Genomic DNA, 21,285 nt, shown 5'->3' with positions numbered 1-21,285 from the left:
CAAGTTGCTGGAAAAGCTCAAGTCAGGCAGCATCTGAAGACAAAAAAATCAGAGTTAACGTTTCGGGTCAGGAGTTCTGAGGAAGGGTCACCGGATCCAAAGCTTTAACTCTGATTTTTTCCTCACGACAAAATCAGGACAGTCTAGCAAGATTTTCCCTTTAGAAGTCTGTGCTGCCGGTTATTTTCTTTCTAGATGTTCTTTAATTCTCTCTCTTAAATAGGGATAGCGTTATTTTCCCCACTACCAATAACAAGTTGACTAGTCTCTAAGTTCCTGTTTGACACCTATTTTAAATATAGCTTGTGTAATTCCTATCTGACAGTCCCCTGGCACTACACCTTTTCCTAATGTATTAAATAAACAGCTAGTAACGCCTTCATGCTCTCCTCAGATTCTTTCAATAAAGAAATTAATATAATCCATCCAGAGGGTTTATCCTCTGAGGGCGAGTAGTTCATTCAACACATTCCCTTCAGTTTTAATATTTTAAATGTAATTATACAATGTTAAAATGTACTAACTCATTAAATCATTATTTTGTTTTATTCTTTAATATTTGTCAGTTAACTGACTGTTCTCCTGTTGTTTAATGGCCCAGTTCACATTACAGTTTTAAAATAATCAGCCTACAAAATTATTCATTATTTTCAAAATTCCTTGCTAACTTAATTTTATTGTTCCTCTTTTTCCCCAGTTTTTTTGTAACATCTTGCCTAATCTCTTTGTATTCTCTTATCATGCACACCTCTGATGTTTATATTATTAATGCCTGCCACTGTCTCAATCCTCAATTGTTCCCTGAGATCTTTATTCATCAAGTCTCACTATTGTTCAGTTTATTCTTTCCTGTTCAAAGAATGAATTGTCTCTGCACTTGGTTGAACAGTTTTAAATATTTCTCAATGTTGTATTACATTGTTGTCCCCTTTTATTTTCACTAAATTATATTCTCAATCCCTCAATCATCCTTCCTCCAATCTATTAATTTATTGTGCGTTATACATATATTCATCTCTTCCACAATCATAATGTATTCTATCATGGTCATTATTGCCTGAAGGTTAGAGATTAAAAAACTGTAGATGCTGGGAATCCATGGTAGACAATCAGAAGGCTGGAAGAACACAGCAAGCCAGGCAGCATCTGGAGGAAAAGAGTAGTTGCTGCCTGGCTAGCGGTGTTCTTCCAGCCTCCTGACTGCCTGAAAGTTCCCCTTCTTTTATGGTCACCTTCGCCTACTGCTGCTCTATTCAACCACCATCTGCAAGGGAGAAGTCTGAACATCACTCAGAATTAGGAGCAGGAAGAGGAGTAGGCCATTGAATCCCCTCTAACCTCCTTTGGCATTCAATGTGATTAAATGCACTATCCTGTCTACTCCCTACAACCTGTGTCCTAACACTCAGTGTGCTCGAGCAGACAGCAATTAGTGTTGAAACACTGACAGGTGGGTGATATATTTACAGGATGTGATGTGCACATGCCTTCACCCATTTTGACCACTTAATGAGGTAATTAATCTACTTTAGGGACTGCTGCCACATACACAATATTGACTGTTCTGATTATTCCCCGTGGATAGATCCAGACTAATATTCCTTATCCGGCTTTTTCATACATTGGATGAGAAAACCTTGACCTATTTCTTTTGTCTAAACAAGATCAGTGCAGTTGGACTCCCCATGATTACTGACTAATTTATCTACCTTTCTTTTTTCACTTCATCCCATCACTAGGCGATTACAAGTGATGGTCAAGAATCAATTGCACTATCTTTAATTTGTAGCCATTTGTACTCTATTTGTGCCTTGGTAAAAGTGGATCCCTGTCCTTATTCTGAATCAGTAAAGGAACATCCACTGTTACTTATTCAGGATAAGTGCATCTACTCTAGATCCCTGAGCATCCTCTCTGTCATTTCTAAATGTTACATCCTGCAACAAAACTGCTGAAATATCTTCAGTAATAACTTTGATGGAAACGTGCAAGAATTAGCAATAAGCTTGAAGATAATGCAAAGCTATTTACAATGGAGGCTACTAGCTTTGATGTTGATGGAATGCACCACATGTTCAGCTATTTATGTTTAAATTAGCAAAGCGCAATTTCTGCATTTGGCAAAGTCTAATACTGTATATAAATACAACTAACAGTAACCGACGATAATTGAAATGAATCAAAATCAAAAAAAATTGAATGATATAGTCCAACAATGTCTAAATTAGTTCAGGACTCGTGTCAAGAAACTTTAGTCAAGGCAAACATGGTATACTCCCCATTACCATGTATATCCATCCTTAAGATGGGCAATTGCTTATGTCTGTTAAAAAGTAAAAGGCTGTTTTTCTGAAAAAAAAAAGGAAAAACAATCTATTCCAACATGTTATTACATATGTTCATGGCAGGGTGGACTGAATAACTGAACTTCTGGCACAGAGGTTGGGAGACTAACAGTGTTACCAGAGGACCTTAAAAGCCAGAGATAATGGGAACTGCAGATGCTGGAGAATCCAAGATAACAAAGTGTGGGGCTGGATGAACACAGCAGGCCAAGCAGCATCTCAGGAGCACAAAAGCTGACGTTTCGGGCTGAGACCCTTCATCAGAAAAGGGGGAGGGGGAAGAGGATTCTGAAATAAATAGGGAGAGAGAGGGGGAGGCAGACTGAAGATAGATGCAGAGGAGAGTATGGGTGGGGAGGTAGGGAGGGGATAGGTCAGTCCAGGGAGGACGGACAGGTTAAGGGGGCGGGATGAGTTTAGTGGGTAGGAAATGTAGGTGCGGCTTGAGGTGGGAGGAGGGGACCGCCAGCTTCAAAATCTCCCCTCCCCCCACTGCATCCCAAAACGAGCCCAGCTCGTCCCTCCTGCCTCGCCTGTTCTTCCTCTCACCTATCCCCTCCACCCACCTCAAACCGCACCTCCATTTCCTACCTTCGAAATTCATCCCGCCCACTTGACCTGTCCGTCCTCCCCAGACTGACCTATCCCCTCCCTACCTATACTCTCTTCTGCACCGATCTTCTCCTCTATCTATCTTCAGTCCACCTCCCCCTATTTCAGAACCATCTCTCCACCCCCCTTTTCTGATGAAGGGTCTAGGCCCGAAACGTCAGCTTTTGTGCTCCTAAGACGCTGCTTGGCCTGCTGTGTTCATCCAGCCCCACACTTGGTCACCTTAAAAGCCATTATTTATTTGCATTAGTTTATTTAATTTTAAAGTTCTTCCTTTTGACATGTTCAGTGTTGTCTCTTTTCTGGCTGAAATAGTTGTGCTTGAATACTCTCCTGCAAAGTGTTAGGGTAAACAGAAAGCTTTCATCTTAATCTGTGAATTTGTGCCTAAAGCCCTACCAGTTGAAATAATTATTCTAGATTTGATAAAGAGACCTTATGAATTACTGGTACTGTCCCTACCTCTGGGTCAGAGGATCCAGGTTCAAGTCCTACTTGCCATGGAAGTGTTATAATTTGTCTAAACAGATTGATTATGACTTTTTTTAAAAAAACGACCCATTGATAATGAATCAAAAAGCAGACTCATCTGAAAGGCAGTTTAGTTGCAACTATATTAAACAAATAAGCATTTTATGAGTTATTAGTTTTTTCAGGTTTCTTTTATTTGTCACGCACTAAGTATAGGAATACACAAGTACAGCAAAAAGTGCGCAATGTCACCACTCACTGGCGCCCACTTGGTTCCAAAAAACAGAATTAAAAGATTTAACAGAGCCAAAAGTTTAAAAAAAAAGCCCAGCTCTCAGAGATCCAAGTCCCATCCCACAATGGTACAGGTGCTGCTCCAAAATCGCTGGACAGCCAGGAGGCTGCAGCTCATTGCTGTCACCTCGTGGACCCGCTCTTGCCACCGCTGGCCACCGCCTTACCGCTGAACCAACCCACCTCACCGGCCCGGCTGTCACCGCTGAACCAACCCACCTCACCGGCCCGGCTCTCACCGCTGAACCAACCCACCTCACCGGCCCGGCTCTCACCGCTGAACCAGGCCACTCTTGATCCACCGTTGCTGCAGGACACTGCCTGCGCATTCGGCTCCCGGTACACGGTTCCAAGTCACGACCCAACTTCTTTGGTAGGTAGCCAATAGTTAAAAGGGCAGGTGGAGAATAAAATTACTGCAGAAAGGAGAGAGAAGAAGAAAAAGGAAGAAAAAGAGAAAGGAACTGGCGAGGAGAGTGAAGCTCTGAATGGAGCAACCTACCCTGCCGCCATCTTGGCTGGGTTTTCTTTTGAGATTGAGAGCCATTTGCTAAATTTTAATTTTATGTTATTACAAGCAAAAGAGTACAGGTTTCCCCAGCATAATTGTTTGTAGCTTGTTAATTCCAATTGAAGTTACATTATAAAATTAAAATGCAATTTTAAATTGTTATATTCAAAGGATATAGAAAAACACCATATGCTACATCTAATGATACTGAAATTATGCAACTTTTGGAAAAAATTCAAGAAAATTACAAAAAGCCATTTTGTAACAAGCAGCACTCATCACCAGATAAAATAATTTGTGGTATCTACTTAATGATTGACTTTTAGGTCTGTAGAATTTTGCTGTTTCAGCTATTTAGCATACATTTAATGTCAATTATGCTGGATAATCAAGTTCTCCAATAAGTCAAATATTAACAATGGCAAATGCATTAGGATTTCTGAGATAATTAATTATAAAAGCAAACATTTTATTGTCATAAATTAGTCCAATTTAGAATTTGCTCAGGTAACAATATTGAGCAGTTAGTTGTTCTTCTGAGACAGCAGATGGGGAACAGGTTATGGCTTTTCTAGTGTATATTCATTCCTCGTTAGCTTAATCCCCATAGAGTAGAGTAAAGTATCGAATGAGTAGTTTGCCAGGTATTTCTTCCTAATTAGCATAGAGTTCTGTCTAGTTATTTTTACCTCAACCAGGAGACTGCATGTCTCTAGGCAAGTAGTCAGTGTCTGTATTGTGATACACAAGGCATCGGCACTGAGAGAGACAGACTACAATGGCCAGCTGTTGCCCCCCCCCCCCCCCCCGCCCCCCCCCCCCCCCCCCCCCCGTATGAAGATTCATGTATGTTCTGATGAACAACCCACTTCTTTATCCTCATCACAGGCCATTCTGCAGCCATTGATATTTTTCCCCATTAGCGAGGGATTCCTGCATTTACTTTCCTTAATCATTTAAAACAAATTTGCTGCTTCTGCATTCCAAAAACATGTCAAAGCATATATTAGAAAATTGCACACCTCCAATCTGTGGTTTGCTGTTAAGAATAACTGCAATGATTCAAGCTACTGAAGAGGACACAAGCTAATTTTTGATTTCAAATAATCGCTTCTGTTTAAGTTTATCAATAGCTGCCTGAGCCTGGAAAGGGAAGAAAAAGATTGATAATAACTACACTGCCTAATTCAACCTTACATAAACCATCTACAAATGTACAATATTATCAATATTTTAAGAATTTTTCCTTCTCAATATTAATGATCTAATTTATGTGTCTCACTTTGACCCTTGTTCTCACAAATCACTGTCGTGAAAACTATTACTCCTCAATATTGAATTTAATTATGCTTCCCCTTTATTTGGCCCATGTATATGACAGTGAATTACTCGGTAGATAAAGCACAGAAACAGCCAACAGGACCCAGACAGTCGATTTCTACTTCATCAAGCTTCCTCCCGTGCTTTCTCATTCAACATCAGCAGAACCTTTATTCCTTTCTCCCTCATATGCTTATCTAATATCCCCTCAGATGCATCCAAATGAGTCACCTCAATTATACCCTATGGTAGCAAGCTCCATATTCTCGTTACTCCCCAGCAATTTCCTCTGAATTCTCCTTTTGGTTCTTTAGTGTTTCATATCGATGGCCACTAATTCTGCTCTTCCCCATAAATGGGAATGGTCCTTTACGTCTATCGAATACTTCCATAATAAAGATTTCCATTAGATTAGCCCCTCAAGAATCTCTTTTCAAGAGAAAATGAGACAAAGCCTGTCAATCTTTGTCCAACAGACACAACTTCTCATTTCCAATATCACCCTTGTTAATTATTTCTGCACACTCTCCAGTATCTCTCAATATGGCAACTAGAACTGCAGAAACCATTTGAACCATTGTCTAACCAAAGTTCTATACTAGCTTAACAGAACTTCTCAATTTATCCCTTTAGAAATAAACTGTCATATTTGGCTTTGTATGATGTAGATAAATTAGGTTAAATGAAAACTATGGTCTAATACCTAGTATTATGCTAAGTAATTTATTCCATTCTCCATGCCTAAAGGTAGGGCAGTGGGGGGCAGGGATGTGGATGGAGAAGCAGATTGCAAAGTAGGGCAGAAGGAGTCGGGGTGGACAGTGAGAGGATGCAAAAGACAGCAAATTAGTTTTCAGCCTGTCAACAAAGGAATACGCAGCTAACTGGGAACGAAGATAACTTCAAATAAAATGATTAATGAGTGCCTTGCAAATATACTTGGAAGCTCTAGTTTAAGGTTGCATACATTCAGGAGCTGCTGTATGTGGAAACATGTACTGTATGCTATTGTAATGAATGCTGAATCAATTGCTACATTTAAGCCTAAGATTGAGATTCATGATGTAATAGAGAGGTTGGAACTGAATAGCTAATGTGCAGATGCAATGGAAACACAGTAGCTGTGCCCTTCACAATCTTGTTTAGAACTGATGGGTTTTTATGCAGAAGTGTGTGTCAATTAATTTCAGAAGAAACTTCTGTTGCTAAACTTACACCTGTTTGCATGTTGCTGTTCAAAAATTGCTGGGTCAAAATCCTGGAATTCCCTCCCTAATACATTGTGGGTCAACCCACAGCAGGAGGACTGCAGCGGTTCAAGAAGGTAGCTCACCAGCACCTTCTCAAGGGCAACTAGGGATGGGCAAGAAATTCTGGCCAGCCAGTGACACCCACATCCCACAAATGAATAGACAAAAAAAAAGTGCCTAGGAAATTACTGCTTTTCTTGTAAAGTCATGGTTTTAGGTTTAATGGAGAGCTGATATTTGAGGAGATTGATGAATTATTCTAATTTTGCTTCCCAGAGTACAAATGCCCTATGCGTCAACTCAAATATGAAAGGTTTTGTGACTACATGACAATCAGCAAATAAAGCATTTAATGAGAATAAAAAGTAGCCCCAAGGTGAAAAGCAGCACCCAAGAAAATCTTGAGAGTAGCAATAGTTCCTCTTATCAGATGAAAGATTCAAGGACTAATGTCTGGCTCAATTTGTATTTTGTTTTTAAAAGATCAGCCTCTTTACTTGGTTAGCTCAATAATTAACTTCTATCTTTCTGACAGCAGTTCTGGGACTGCATTATCCAGCAGCTAATGTTTCCCATTCACGGTTATCTGAGATGACTGTAAACCATGTCTTCAGAGATGGTGTTAAGGAAATTCAACTAGTTCATTCTATAGGCTTCTTTCCTCCAAATCTTTTGTATAATCGCACAAGAGTTAAAGTTTATATACCTGTTGTGAAGAAATGATTAAGTTTCTGTTCTTTTAATATCCCAATCAAATCAACTGAATTTGTTCATTCTCTGGAACAATACCCTGTGAAAAGTACTAAATTTTTCTTTCACACATTTGGCAGTATTTTAGTCAGCTGTGCTATGGCTAAGCTTCTCACTGATTGAAAAATAGATTCCCATTAGCAACTGCACTTGTTGCTTTAATGGTTTTCCTATGTTCCATTTTTGTACTTGCACTTGTTTCTTCTTGGGTTTACGGTTTTGGAAATCTCTTCGATGACAGTAAAAAGAAAAGAATATTTTGGCTGAATTGAAAAATCTGAGCTTCAACTTCTCTCACACTATCTAATAGGAACATAGGCTGAACTTGTACTCACGTGCAGCCTAAACATACCAGAAGCTCTATGTTATTTACATCAATTCAGTTAGATCACGGCTGGTATGTAGCTCATCTCTCTTTCCCACCATCATTCCATGCCCCTTAACTCAAATATCTAACTATAATCCATCAGCCACAATCTTGAAATTTTCAGTTTACATCACACTTGGCCTTCTGGGGAAGACACCTCTGGATTCCTACTCCAATCTTGTGGAAAAATTGCTTCCAGGTTTCACAATTAAACTGGATACCTCTAAATTTCAGATAATATGATTTCCAGTTACCAAGGCAGAAGTTAGGAACTTCCAACAAATCCAATCGTGTTATTACATTAAAGAATAAAGCTATAACTTCTCAATGTGTCTTTGTGTTGCCTAATTGCCAGTACCTACACTACTAACCATAATCTCTTGCACTTGGCAATCCGTGCAACTAATTCGTTCCCTGAGCCTAGTAATTTCACAGTACAGTCCTATGCATTCTGTGGTTTCTAACCTAAAATTACAAGGCCCAATCAAGTGCGACATGCTGTTCATCTGTCCTTATTCTCAAAGCATATTGAGGGCTATTATCTGGTGGAAAGAAAAACAGAAAAATGAATTGTTGCAGTTTTAATCAGACCACTGATGTTAGGATGCAACAATGTAGGTGGAACAGAAATTTTCAGTGGGTTGGTAATTAGTAGGTCAGGTTTATACTTTCTGTTCCTACTGAAATCATGCATATTGCCTGAGCGCAAAGTGTTGGCTTTAATAGTCGCCTTGGACACTTTACCTGCTTTTCATAGACCAATTGCAGACAGACAAAAAATAGAAATTATTCAGGGAGGTGACAAATGTGGAAGATCTGAAAAATTATTTTTCAGAATTGGAATACATTCCTCTCTTTCCAGTGCAGAGAAATCACGGGTTACTTTCGACAATCTCTACGTCCACTCGCCAAAGCACAAGGAAGTGTTGGCGGGGGAGGGGGGGGGGCATTTAAGGCAAGACTAAAATACTTTCTAAAATCGCAATCATAGCTGGATCAGTTTCTCCCCCAATTCAGAAACTTGGGCCTGTTTTCACACACCTACGAAACACACTATAAGAGATATAATTTGTAGCACTGAGGAAGATGTAAGAGTTTGCCAAAATTCTGTCTTGATTTTTCTTCGCAGTTGCTTGCATTCTCTTACCAAAAATCTGTCTAATCATCTCTCCACCTTCCTCACAAAAATAACGGGTGAGCAAAAAAAAAGTGAATGAGTCATCATTAGTTGCACTTACTACATTGGCATCAATATCAAGGAGGTGGTAGTCACATACACCAAATACATTTTAACAGCATATAACTCAACACATGTCTCCAGGAAGAACAATATCCCTGCACCAAGGAATACATCCTTCACCAGAAGCTATCACATCTGAAACTATTCCTCAATGGGAGACCAAAATCTGGGAATGGCACTAGACAATAAATGACAAAAATATATGGAAAGTAACTGCAAAAACATTTGCAAGTATTTCAAAATTACACTGGGCTTTGTACATTAAACACAATAGTATCGTGTACATTAAAGATATCAGACTTAATACACTTCAATAATAAATCTGACATCTGTTATGCTTCAGTTGCCTTTATCCCAAAAGCAGACTCCAAACCACTGATAGTGACTAATTCCTGTTTGCCTGGAGTAGAATTGCCTTGCACAAGACTGGATAGGAGGATGAGCAGAGTTCCGTGTCCATACTTACATTTTTATAACGTGTGGGGGAAGCATCCCAACTTACTATATATTCAAATTCAGACAAGGTAGCTGTGCAAATTACAGGAAATCAAATGAATCCTGACAGCTGTGTACTCCAAGTCTAACATCTTAGAGTACATGCTATTTGATAAAGCAAAGCAATAGCAAAATCCACAGCCAAGGAGCTTTGCTGCACTGCAGTCCGGGCTCATATCAAGCTATACATTGGACTACAGATTCAAAAGGCAAGCTAAGGACAAATACAAAACCAAAGTTATTAGCACCAACTCTCAACTTTTCATGTAAATGTAGCCTAAATGATCAGAACTCTCAATCACCAGTGGCTGGAAACTGTCTTAAACCGTACTAACAAAATTCTAAGCAGAACTAATGAAGACTTACATAAGGTTTTCTCCACAAGGTAAATAAAATCCAAAAGCAATATCCCAAATGGAAATTCTAAAAAGGAAGGAGGGAACTGCACAAGAATTATGCTTGTGTAATAAATATGGCTATATACAGATTCATTCCCTATAGTGGGACAAACATAGAACACGATGCTCGGAATTGGTTATTCCACAATCATAAAAATGAGAGAAAACTACAGATGGAAATTCAAAACAAAATCAAACTCAAAAACGTTCAGCAGGAGAGTCACAGATACGGACAAGTTGATGGCTCAAGTATAGACTATCAAAGCCATAAGATACCATTACTAAACGATTAAAAAATGAACAGATACGAGATGGCTGAAAACAGAGACACAGGTAGATGAAGAGAGAGAATGACCAAAGTGTTTAAGTGGGAAACATGAGATCGTTAAATGTGTAAAGTGATATTCATGAAATAATCAAAAAACATAATGAGAAACTTACAAAAGAGAAAAGGCATAAATAAGTGAAATGGTGTGGGTCTGTAACAAAGATATAAATTAAAGTAGAAAAACTGCAACAGGTTCCATAAACAAAATCTGAATAATAACAAATAAAAAACAGGTCAATATGACTGTGCCGACTGCATGCAGAGGCTCACAACCCAAGAGCAATTTGTTTCTCCTGATTCAAAATACTAGCAGCACACCAACCCCACATCACAAATACTGTCAGCTAAAAAGGAAACGGACAGCCCAGTAGCCAACACTATTGTTTGGGGCTCTTGAAGTGCATTGGTAGTGTCCCTAACTTCTCTCAACACGGCGATTAGAAAAAACCTCTCAGGCTCGTGTACGCTATGCTGAAAGCCACCGAAGGAAAAGTGAGAGTGGGGAAGTCATTAAATGGTGCAAGAGAGGTATGCGTTGCACTTGTGGAGTGAAAATATGGTCAGCAAAATGTTCATCTCCACTGCATTTCATTCACCAAATTTAAAATGATCATGAGAAAATGTGGACAACGAGGTTGAACAAAACTGATGTAAACTGTTTCTTGACTCAAAGTGTGCTTAGGACATAAAATATCTGGAGGTTAAGGGACACATGTTAAACGCACAAAAGAAGCTAATAAAACGAAGAGGGTTTAATAACAGTGCCAGTGTGAGCCCATGCTTAGGAAAGGAATGGGTGCGCTGAACACAAGGGGGAGAAGAGGAGAGGAATGGTGCATTTACTTCTGGGATCAGTGCAAAAATATCCATCAAATGCTAAGACTGAAGAATGCAAAATGAGAAGAGGACCCCTGTTACAAATACTTTTAGGCAATAATATTGAAGCTTGCATCTCTTAAAATGATACAAGTGCCAGTGCCACTCCAAATCATTCCTCCCAGTCTGTCTCCTTAGAGTTCAACCTCATCCTCTAATTCTGCCTCTCATCGTGTATTCATTCTCCCCTCTGATCTTCCATTCTGACCAGAAATTATCTGTGCTCAGCAAAGAGCTCAGGTCTCTTTGTCCTTCCTCGATAGAAAACTGTACTCTTCAAGCAGAATTCTCCCCCTCAACAGACCCTTTCACCCATCTCCAAGATGCTCCTTCCGTTTGAACCCCTTTGTCTGGTCTCTTATTTACTTTTGAATCTTACCATTAAGAACTGTCAACACAGCATTGGCCTGAATTTTTCTACTCATCTCACACTCTAACCTGCCTTACTCTGAATTTGCTGCATTCCATTCATTCAGGTCTAACCTTGACTTTATTATCAAACCTGTCGACACAAGTGGTGCTGTTGTCATCTAGCATACTGAACTCTACCTTTGAGTGCCAACTCTTAGATACATCTTCCTATCTCCCCCAGACCATGACACCATTACTGATTGAGTCACTGATGTCAAGACTGTCACTGACCTCAGTCCCTCTGAAGATCTCCCTCCACAACTTCCTCCCTTACATTTCCCCAACTCCATAAAGCCCATTTCTACCTTCTTCCTAAAATCCAAAGTCAGGGCTTCCCTGCAGACTCACCTGTTGCATCATCTTCCTGCTGACTGATCTTTCTTCTTCTGTTCACAAGTGTACTTTTCTTCCCTTGTCCAATCTGTTCCCACCTACACTGGCGCTCTTCTGACACCCAATGGTATTGCAACCACTTCCCAGTTTCTACCATCACGATGGACATTAAATCCATTATACATGAATCTCCCTACAGGACTGTCTGAGGAGTTTCTGCTTGCTCCTTGAACAGAAGCAGAAACAGTCCTCACTCATCACTACTCTCCTCTGCCTGGCTGAACTTACTCTCTCACTTAACAATTTCTCCTTTAACTTCTCACGTCCTCCTTATAATTGGTGTGGCCATGATGCTTGTACCTGGCTTTGCCTGTCCTTTACTGAGGTTTGTGAAATATTTCTTGCTACAATCCTACTCAGGTTCCATCCTACAATTCTCTCTCCAGTATATAGATGTCATCAATGTTGCTTTCTGCTGTCATCCAAAGCAAGAAATCTCATCAATTCTGCATCCAATTTCCCCCTATCATTTTCAATCTTCCTTTTCTCAAGATTTGTGTCCATTTCCAGGAATAGGCTATCATTACAAATTAATTGACTCCAAAAGCAAACCTCGATTCTACTTGCTTACATCCCATTCCTGCAAGGGCTCCATTGCATTGTCCAGTTTTTTCTGTCTCTGCCACACCTGTTGCAAATCTTGCGCAGTGGTCCTTCCAACATGTCTTCCTTTCATCTTACCTGAGATTTTTCACCCATGTGGTGGACAGAACCTCAAGCTGATCATGAGCTTCCGGCCACTTGTCATTTTAATACATCATGTTACTCACTTTCTCACATTTCTGTTTCAGCTCTGCTACCCAAGTTAGAACAATAACACCTCGTTTTGCATGTAAGCTCTTTACAGCCTTCTGAACTCTATACTGAGTTGAACAACTTAGAACATGAACTATGCCTTCCATTTTGCTTCCTCCAGCTTTCTATTCCCACCAGTGTAGTTTATTTTAGTTTCGCTTTTGGCATAGCTGACCTATATTCTGCCAATAGCGACTGCTCTGGAACTCATTTCTCAACACCCTTACTTTGTCTTTTGGTTGTGATATCTATAATCTCTCATTTCTGTCACCCTCTTGCACCTGCTCCTCTCCACCTTTTCCTACAGTAAACCCAGCACTTTGCTGGCCCCCTTCGGTCCTGAGGAGGTCATATTAGACTTGAACTTGTAAATCTTTCTCTCTCTCCAGTGATGCTGTCAGACCTGCTGAATTTCTCCAGCACTTTTGATTTTTGTTTCAGATTCATAGCATCCACAGTAATTTACTTTTGTTGCTAGCAATCTTAGGAAGCTGAACAGTTGCCTCAGAGGTCATTTCCTCTAGCTAGGGAATCTGGAACAAGGGCAAAGTCTTAAGATAAAGAGGTTACTTAAGCCATCTGGGGCTGAGATGAGGAGTTGCCTCTTCACTCAGTCATGAATCTTTCTAATTATCTAGACTGCACAGTTGTGAATGTTACATTGTTGAGTACTTTTCAGGGCAAGATCTCTCAGGAAAACAAGGCATATGGGCAGTAGGCAGGAAAGTCGTGTTGAAGCAGTTTAACACTACCATACTGAATGGCAGAGCAGACTGTAGGGGACATGTGGTCACCATCAAGTCCCATTTCTTATGTCTCTCCTCTCGAAATCCTGAAGCCCACTGCAATTTGACAAAGATCGGGGACATGAAAAGTTGGCAGAAACTTCTGCTATTGAGCAGTGTTACTAAGTTTGCAGATGACACAAAGTTAGGTAGAGGGACAGGTAGTATTGAAGATGCAGGGAGGTTGCAGAAGACTTGGACAGGGTAGGAGAGTGAGTAAAGAAGTGGCAGATGGGATACAATGTGAGAAAGTGAGGTTATGCGCTTTGGTAGGAAGAATAGAGACATGGACTATTTGCTATGTTCTTTAGAAATCTGAGGCAAAAAAGAGACTTGGAAGTCCTCGTTTAGGATTCTCTTAAGGTCATATGTAGGTTCATTTGGCAATTAGGAAGGCAAATGCAATGTTTGCATTCATTTCAAGAGGGCTAAAATGCAGAGATGTATTGCTCAGGCTGTTTAAGACTCTGGAGAGATCACATTCAAAATACTGAGAGCAGTTTTGGGCTCCTTATCTAAGTTACTAGTGGTGTATCGCAAGGGTCGGTGTTGGGTCCACTGCTGTTTGTCATTTTTATAAATGACCTGGATGAGGGCGTAGAAGGATGGGTTAATAAATTTTCAGACGACACTAAGGTCGGTGGAGTTGTGGATAGTGATGAAGGATGCTGTAGGTTGAAGAGAGACATAGATAAGCTGCAGAGCTGAGCTGAGAAGTGGCAAATGGAGTTTAATGCAGACAAGTGTGACGTGATGCACTTTGGTAGGAGTAACCGGAAGGCAAAGTACTGGGCTAATGGTAAGATTCTTAGTAGTGTAGATGAGCAGAGAGATCTCGGTGTCCATGTACACAGATCCTTGAAAGTTGCCACCCAGGTTGACAGGGATGTTAAGGAGATATACAGTGTTTTAACTTTTATTAATAGAGGGATCGAGTTCTGGAACCAAGAGGTCATGCTGCAGCTGTACAAAACTCTGGTGCGGCCGCATTTGGGGTATTGCGTACAGTTCTGGTCACCGCATTATAAGAAGGATGTGGAAGCTTTGGAAAGGGTGCAGAGGAGATTTACTAGGATGTTGCCTGGTATGGAGGGATGGCTGAGGGACTTGAGGCTGTTTTCATTAGCGAGAAGAAGGTTGAGAGGTGACTTAATTGAAACATATAAAATAATCAGAGGGTTAGATAGGGTGGATAGGGAGAGCCTTTTTCCTAGGATGGTGACGGCGAGCATGAGGGGGCATAGCTTTAAATTGAGGGGTGAAAGATATAAGACAGACATCAGAGATAGTTTCTTTACTCAGAGTGGTAAGGGAATGGAACGCTTTGCCTGCAACGGTAGTAGATTCACCAACTTTAGGTACATTTAAGTCATCATTAGATAAGCATATGGACGTACATGGAATAGTGTAGGTTAGATGGGCTTCAGATCGGTATGACAGGTCGGCACAACATCGAGGGCTGAAGGGCCTGTACTGTGCTGTAATGTTCTATGTTCTATATGTTCTCTGAAAGGATGTGCTAACATTGGAGAGAGTCCAGAGAAGGTTTATAAGAATGGTGCTGCGGACAAAGGGCTTACCATTTGAGGAGCAGTTGTGAACTCTCAGTCTGTTTTCAAAGTTTAAAAGGATGGAGGGAAAATCAAACTTACAGAATACCGAGAGACCTGGATACAGCGGAACTAGAAATGAGGTTTCCACTAGTACAAGAGTCAAGGAACCGAGTGCACAGTCAAGAATGAAGGGACGACCATTGAGAACTGAGATGCAGAGGAACTTCTTCAGCCAGAGAATTGTGAATCCAAGGAACACACTGTTGCAGACAGTCGCGGAGGCCAAGTCATTGAGCATATTTAAGACATAGACAGGTTCTTGGTTAGTAAGGGGATCAAGGGTTACTGCGAGAAAGCTGGAGAATGGAGTTGAGAAACTTATCAGCCATAGTGGAACAGACTCGATGGGCCAAATAGCCTAATTCTGCTCTTACACCTCATGCTCTATAACGTCTATTTTATGTTAAAAAAAATAGGCTTGTCATTTCAGTAACTCTTTGTTTCACTTTACAAATTGGTCTATTTCTTCTGTCATGCATATTTGACCTATGCAAATCGTCAATCGTCCTTTACTTTCTCAATGCCATTAATGCAATATCTTCCCATTTTAATATTGGATCTTACCTGAAGACTAATTCACCTGCTTTCTCAAAATATTGGCTATCTGGTCCACCAAGCGCTTCCAGCATTTTGGTTTACTCCCACATTTTTGTCGTGCAAATAAACAGTAATCTAACACCAGTTGTTTATATGAATTCATTTTAATCAAATACCTTCTTCACACGACCAGACGAGGAACAACAAAATAGCTTTGCAAGGATGGTGGAGTTTGAAAACTGAGAATCACTTCCAGCTTTCACAAGAATCACAAAGCTCCTTTGTTCTGTTGCTCACAAAGTAGAATGTAAGATCAATTAACAGAAAATAATGAGCCTGTTTGAAAATGCTCAGGGACAATGTGTTGCTGACGGCTTTGCAAAGCGGAAATTCAAACGTGGAACATTGCCAGGAGAAAAGATTACTAAAGGCAAAAATGGAGAAAGCGTGAAAAAGCCAAGAACAGGCTTCAAGATAACAATTGAGGAGAAAGTTAATGCTGGTCATGGGGAATTAATATTAGGAAGGGCTGAAAAGAATCAAGCAATAATCAAACTAGTGACAAGTTCGGGTCCAGTGCAGCAATCAAACTGCATCCAGATGCAAAGAATATTAAGCCAAAATAGGCATAACAGAGAATAAACAAGACATTTAGTGATCATGAACTGACAGTAGCGAAGGGATGATGTGAAACAATCAAAAAGTCAACTCTGAGCATTGAAGTGTTCGGTCAAGATTAAATTCACATGGACAGAGTCTGAACCAGTTTGTGATCAATAAACAATGGATTTCTTTGTACTGTGCTGGTTTGAATTCAAAATCACAATACAAATATGCTAAATATACCATCAATAAAGCATCATGGATAATAAGGAAATAAAGACAGTGACCCATGGCAATTTTGGCACAGTTGCTACATCAACACAACATCACTGCCATTATTATAACTTACCACTAAATTCTAGGCAGTTTGAGCTTGAAGGCCCCATCAGAAAATAAGTTAATAAAATGCTCATCTGTCTCCAGATTTTTAATCTTAAAAAGTTACAAGAAGGTTAAGCCGAGATTTCCACCATCAGAACTACTCAACTGTGTGTAGATACAAGATACTGTTTCTAGGATGTGTATGTCCAAAGATCAGTTATTGTTAAAAGAAAATAAGTCTGTCAGCAAGGACAATGCTAATTTAAATTCATGTGCAAAATTACTTAACAGTAGATCTGAAACTGAAAGCCATGCGTCCGATAGCACGGAAGAAAAGTGCTGGTACCTTTAAATCCAACAGATCAGCCGAAATCTCAACTCTTCTGATTCCTAAGTATAGTGTAATAATTGATCAGAATCAGTCATTGCAGTACATAGTCAGTTACTTGCTAAAAATGTGTGCCTTGAAATCAGCTTAGGGTGAGTTTATATCATTTCTGGCCACTCGAACTGACCAATGAATCATCCATTAAACTTATATTGACATTACACCAGTTTTATTCCATAATGGGACAAATCACTCTTTTCAAGAAGTTTTACACCTCAACCCCTTTGATCAGGAGCTAATAACTTATAGATGGTGACCTCCAAAGTGTAGAAGCACTGCAAGGAGTCCTGATCATCTATCAAAATATCCCACAGCTGCTATTACTTTGAACCAATTGATTACTATAAATTACATGACTTAATCTTCACTCCTTCCTAAAAAGGCCTGAAAAGCCCCTCCACTAAATGAAAAAAATTCTCAGAAAACTTAAATGAACCCCAACTGCAGTTTCTCATCAGCAATTATGACGGGCAATAATTGCTGGCTTTGCAGGAGACACATTTCCTTAAGTTAATACAATGTTTTTTTCTTTCATTTGGTTCAAAGCATTTTTGCACTGTTCCATGAGCAAGATGAATGTTGTATTTCTCAATGGAACAAACAACATTCAGAAAATGAATTATGAAAAGCCTAACTAGCATATTTTAAACAGGAAATAGAATAATTTTCATATCCTAACCTCAGTAACTTGGCTGACGCAGTATCAGATTTCTGAACACTTCTCTCCCTGTAGAATTCCAGGAGATAGTGGAGCATTCTTGATAAATAGAAATGTATGGGGATACTGAAAGCACAAGCCAATTCTACATTATTGGGACAATGTGCAGACCATGCAGCCCATCAAAACTGCTTCACCATTCCATCAGTCAAAGGTCGATCTGACTGTGGCCTCAACTCCACGTTCCTACCTGATCCACAAAACTTTCAACTCCTTGGAGATCAAAACTCCAAATATTTGCAAGACTAGGCTAACAACAAACTAGTCTCCACTTCTCTGTGGAAGAGAACTCCAAAAATCAATAGCTCTTAAGAAATTTCTCATCTGTATTAAATGGTAATGTTTGTACTTTTAACTGTGCCCCCAATTTTAGATTCCTCATCCCTCCTGAGGAGGCACCCTCTTAGGATCTACTCTGTCAAGCACCCTCAGAACTTTGCTTCTAAGTTTCTCATTTCTCTGAACGGTGATTACGACAGGCCGAACCTATTCAACGTTTATTTAGAAGACATTACTTTTGTCTCAGAAATCAGTCTAATCAACCTTCCTTTGACCTGCTTCCAACACAATTATATACCTTACTAAAATTTAGATGATCAAATCTGTGCACAGTACTGTAGGTGTGGTCTCACCAATGTCTTCTTGTGTAGAAAGACTTGACTACTTTAATAGTCCACATATTTTGCAATAAAAGGCAACATTTCATTTTCTTCCATAACTTCCTTCAATACCTGCATGCTGGCTTTGTGTTTTAAGTATGACACAAGAAAACCCAGATCATTTTGTACTGCAGCATTCTGTTAAATCTTTCTGTTCAGATAATATTTTGCTTTTCTATTCTTCCTGCCAAAGTGGACAACCTTACATTTCTATGAATTATACTGCATTTATCAAATTTTTACACTTTATTTTCCTTTCTACATCCTTTTACACTGTTTGTAACCCCGTCACATTTTGCTTCAGTACCCATCTCCACATCAACAGAAAATCTGGCCAGAAAAAAATGTTTCCTTCAGGCAATAGTTGAGACCCCAGCACTGATGCCAACGGCACACCACTGGTTAGTTTGCCAACTTGAAATCTACCTATTTATCCTCACTCTTTATTTCCTGTTCGTCCTCTAATCATAGATCACTCTAACACTATGAACCTCTTGTGAAGTAATTTTTTTATGGCACTTTATCAAATTCCTTTTGAAAACCCAAATACACCAATGTCTCCTGTATCCACTCTGCTCTTACCTCGCTCAAAAAATTCCAAACCCAAACAAACAGACAAAACGTGCCCAGAAACCATAACCACTGTCCCCTACATCAAAGACATTTCGGAAATGACTGCCAGACTACTTAGACCTCTTGGCATCACGATAGCCCACAAACCTACCAACACACTAAAACAGCAGCTAATGAACTTAAAAGACCCCATACAGGCAACAAGCAAAACAAACGTCATTTACAAAATACCTTGCAAGAACTGCGACAAACACTACATTGGACAAACAGGCAGAAAGCTAGCCACCAGGATACATGAACATCAACTAGCCACAAAAAGACATGATCCACTATCACTAGTATCCTAACATACAGATGAGGAAGGACACCACTTTGATTGGGACAACACATTCATCCTAGGACAAGCCAAACAGAGACACGCACGAGAATTCCTAGAATCATGGCATTCCAACCGGAACTCCATCAACAAACACATGGCTCCAAATCAATCTACCATGATCTGAGAAAAAGAACAGGAAATGACATCACCAACCCAAGGAAACCCAAACAGATAAATAGAAAGCGGGACATAACACCAGCGCTTCACCAGAGGCTCGCTGATGATGTTACCTAGAATGGTGATGAAACGTCTGAAAACAAACCTTCCAGCTCAGCAAGCAAACTCACATCCAAAAAATTCTAATAAATGTCATACATAGCTTCTCTTTCACAAAACCACACTGACTGTGCTTGATTGTACAATGATTTATTTCCACGTTCAGCTAATAGCTGCTTGATCAACTTTAGCATTTTCCCCAAAGACAGATGTTGGGTTAACTGGTCTACAAATGTGTTTTCTATCTTCCTGCATTCTTGACAAGGCATTAACTTTGCAGTTTTCCAATCTACTTTGGCCAGTCTAGGATCTAGACAATTTTAGAAGATTACAACCAATGCACCCACTTTCTTCACAATTGCTTATTTTCTTCAAGTCAAGGGCACTTACCAGCAGTTAATCACATAGGTTTTCTTCATTATGTTTCCAGACAAAGACTGTTTAAGAGTTCCTCTTTTCCTCCAGCAATCTGCACTTCTACTATTCGAGACTTTTTAAGTGTCTCGTTTTTTGAGGGCTTCTCCATCAACGCATCTATTACTTGCTTGTGTTACATTAATTTACCAGTATCATCCTCCCAGGGGGGAATGCTCTGTTAAGCTTCTTTTTAAACACACATTTTCCGATTTTTCACATATGTTGCATCCAGACAAGCCCTGACTCCAGAATTTGAAAGCCAACTAACCAAGTACTGAATTTGGCTTTTCCCACCTCAATAAAAAAAAGTTTGATTGAACGTCACTTTTGAAAACCGAACAGTTCTAGCCCTCCCTGTCGGCCTCAGCCACGAGTTCTCAGAAAGATCTGCAATGCAAATGCCACAGGTTCTCAGCACAACAAAAAAAACAGGCTAAGCTACAATTACATAAAACTTGGGAAAGTTCCGAAGTGCACCACAGGAGCTAATAACACCGAACTCAAACGTTAGCCAAAGGGAGTCATAAGACAATTAACGCGATTCTCATTAAACTCCTTTCAGGCGGACGTTTTCCTGCACGGAGGCAGTGCTCAGGCCGACAGCCAACAGTTCCTGCACCCTGGACACGTAGGCAGGGGCCCGAGGACCGGAGACAGCGGCGGCAGCAGCTCCCTGGCAGCTCGGTCCAGGCCCCGGACAAGGGGGACGTCCCCGGCCAGGAGCCCCCGGGGGTCGGCTCATCCTGTCAACCCCTACTTCCCCTTCCCCACGCCCGTCAATGCTGACCACTGACGGCCCAACACCCGGAAAGCGAGGAACCGGGCCGCCACCCGCCGACGACGACGTCTCTGCCCCGTTCTTACCTACCGCTTCTCCTGAGCTTTTTTTTCGCCGTTTAAGTCACCGACCGGTCCCTGGCGGTCATTGAAACTGCTCCTGGAAGCCGGAGAGAAAACAACATCCGGGTCACCCACACCCACCAACATCCGGGTCACCCACACTGACACGTACCTGGGACCATTGTCTTTGTGCACTTTAACATGGAGGTGCACTCTGAGCACAGAGTTCATTTACAGGTGTTAGGGGTCTGTCTGCAGGCTTTTCCCTCCGGACAGGCACTGGCCCCAACCTCTATCCCACACAAACAAGGCAGTGGCACCATCCCAGCCCCCCACACGTCTCATTTGGATCAACTTGCATCTGTAGAAGCCCACAATAT

At 40.5% G+C, this 21,285-nt stretch overlaps 1 protein-coding gene across 11 annotated transcripts in view; it reads right to left on the bottom strand.

Annotated features, from left to right (window-relative positions):
- Positions 1-21,054, bottom strand: part of arfip1 (ADP-ribosylation factor interacting protein 1 (arfaptin 1)) — a 180,854-nt gene extending 159,800 nt beyond the window's left edge. For 4 of the 11 annotated variants that reach the window (XM_048534851.2, XM_048534879.2, XM_048534888.2 and 1 more), the window contains exon 1: positions 20,934-21,043. The gene's annotated coding sequence lies outside the window, so the exon portion shown is untranslated. The other 7 variants (XM_048534872.2, XM_048534868.2, XM_048534859.2 and 4 more) reach the window with 7 other exon arrangements.
- Between the last annotated feature and the right edge of the window lie 231 nt (positions 21,055-21,285).

Source organism: Stegostoma tigrinum, chromosome 1 (assembly GCF_030684315.1).
Source record: "Stegostoma tigrinum isolate sSteTig4 chromosome 1, sSteTig4.hap1, whole genome shotgun sequence".
NCBI classification, from domain to species: domain Eukaryota; kingdom Metazoa; phylum Chordata; class Chondrichthyes; order Orectolobiformes; family Stegostomatidae; genus Stegostoma; species Stegostoma tigrinum.
Note: the sequence above shows the minus strand (reverse complement) of the source record. Positions and strands in the feature narration are given on the sequence as shown.